The sequence below is a fragment of the Mustela nigripes genome, chromosome 16 (assembly GCF_022355385.1).
Source record: "Mustela nigripes isolate SB6536 chromosome 16, MUSNIG.SB6536, whole genome shotgun sequence".
In the NCBI taxonomy this organism is placed as follows: Eukaryota; Metazoa; Chordata; class Mammalia; order Carnivora; family Mustelidae; genus Mustela; species Mustela nigripes.
Genome location: NC_081572.1, coordinates 46,652,052 through 46,654,446, shown reverse-complemented (window position 1 = coordinate 46,654,446; position 2,395 = coordinate 46,652,052). Strand labels below are relative to the sequence as shown.

The window sequence follows — 2,395 nt, the reverse complement described above, 5'->3', positions numbered from 1 at the left end:
ATTGATTAGGTCCCTAGCCTTCGGTACTGCCTCTTGTTCTTTTTTTTGTGTTGAAGTTTTATGTCTTGTCATTTAAAAATATGGAACGCTTCACGAATTTGCGTGTCATCCTTGCACAGGGGCCATGCTAATCTTCTCTGTATCGTTCCAATTTTAGTATATGTGCTGCCGAAGCGAGCACCCATTTTTGCTTTTTATAATTGATGAACTAATATTGATATATAATTAATAAGTAAAATCCATAGATTATATTGCATTCTTTATGTTGTACTGTTCCATGGCCTTTGAAATTGTTCACAAACTGAAGATAAATCACAGCAATCAAATATTTATTTCAGAATAGCTTTCAAATCTGACTAAAAGTTATCCTTCCAAATCCTAACCATCTTCTCTGATATGAGATCTATCCAGATTGCTTCCCAAAATGCACATCATGGGGCACCTGAGTGGCTCAGTCAGTTAAGCATCTTCCTTCAGTTCAGATCATGAACTCAGGGTCCTGGGATCAGGTCCCACATTGGGCCCCCTGCTCTGGTGGAGAGTCCTCTCTCTTCCTCTGCTGCTCCCTCTGCATGTGCTTGATAGCTGTCTGTCTCTCTGTCAAATAAATAATTATATTTAAAAATGCAGATTGTGGGACACCTAGGTGGCTCAGTGGGTTAAGCCTCTGCCTTTGGCTCAGGTCATGATCTCAGGGTCCTGGGATGGAGTCCCACATCAGGCTCTCTGCTCAGCAGGGAGCCTGTATCCCCTTCTCTCTCTGCCTGCTTCTCTGTCTACGTGTGATCTCCCCCCTCTCTGTCAAATAAATAAATAAAATCTTTAAAAATGCATATTGTATCTCTTCTCTATTTTTACATTCACTATTTCCTCTCATTTCTTCACCCATATATCTAATATTATGTTTAATCTCTTATTTTTAATTAACAGAACATTTTTAGTGTACTTTTAAGTTTCAGAAAAATTGAGCAAAAAGTACAGAGTTTCTATACCCTACACACACACACACACACATTTCCCCCATTATTAAACATCTTGAATTAGTATGGTAAATTAATTACAATTAATGAACCAATTTGATATGTTATTATTAGTTGAAGTTTATAGTTTATATGAAGGTTCATTCCTTGTGTCATGTTATTCTATGGGTTCTAACAAAATGCATAATATCATGTAATCATTATTAAACCACTAAAAATCCTCTGTACTCCACCCATTCTTCCCTTCCTTCCCCAAACTCTTGCAACCACTTAACTTGCTCTCTTCATTGTTTCACCTTTGCCAGAATGTCATAGTTGGAATTTTACAATATGTAGCTTTTTCACACTGACTTCTTTCACTCAACAATAAGCTTTCATCATTCCTCCACATCTTCTGCAGCTTGCTAGCTTACTTCTTTTTATCACTGGATAATATTCCATTGTCTGGAGGTGCCACAGTTTGTTTACCCATTCTCCTATGGAAGGAAACTTGATTGCTTCCAACTTTGGACAGTAAAGAATAAAACTATAAATGTCTGTGTTCAGGTCTTTGTGTGAATGTAAGTTTTTAGCTCATTTGGGTTAAACCGGGGAGAGTTCTTGCTGGATCTTATGTGTAAGACTATGCTTAGTTTTGTACAAAACCGGCACTCTTTCTTCCAAAGTGGCTGTACCATTGTGCTCTTGATCAGCAATAAATGAGAGCTGCTGTTGCTCCACAACCATGTCAACATTTGTTGTTGTCAGCATTTGGAATTGTAGCTATTCTAATAGGTATATTACAATGTCTTTTAGAATATCATTAAGCCTCTGTCCTCCATTAACCATTAATAGACTATGAAAGGTAGACCAAAATGTAAAGTATGTGAAATTTCTCTTTGCCACTCATCAATTTTCATTCAGTCTATAGTCAATCCATTTTCTTCATTCCTCTTGTACCTTCGCTTATAAAACAAGTTTCCCACTTGTATTCCCTTTGCCTTGTCTGTGCTCTTTTTTTTCCCTTTTCTTCTCAGGAAATACCATACTAACCTCTACTAAAATAACAAATCTGTGTTGTTAAGTTCTCAGTGTCAAAAAGATAATCCAAATCCAAAGGCTCTGTCAAGTTCAGTAAGATTCACTTACACGTTGGAAATGCCTTCAGAATCTCTAAAACATAGATATATTCATGTGTCTGATAGCCATTTGTATGTATTCATTGGAGACGTGTCTGTTCATATCTTCTGAAAGAAATTGATGAAGACACAAAAAGATGGAAGACCATTCCATGCTCTTGGATCAGAAGAATAAACATTGTTAAAATGTGTCTACTGCCTAGAGCAATCTATACTTTTAATGCCATTCCAATCAAAATTCCACCAGTATTTTTAAAAGACTGGAGCAAATAATCCTAAAATTTGTATGGAATCAGA

At 36.5% G+C, this 2,395-nt stretch overlaps 1 non-coding gene across 1 annotated transcript; it reads right to left on the bottom strand.

Annotated features, from left to right (window-relative positions):
• Positions 1 to 74: 74 nt before the first annotated feature.
• Positions 75 to 181, bottom strand: LOC132004668 (U6 spliceosomal RNA). Its single transcript, XR_009400612.1, has one exon. It is a non-coding gene; the product is annotated as a U6 spliceosomal RNA (small nuclear RNA).
• Between the last annotated feature and the right edge of the window lie 2,214 nt (positions 182 to 2,395).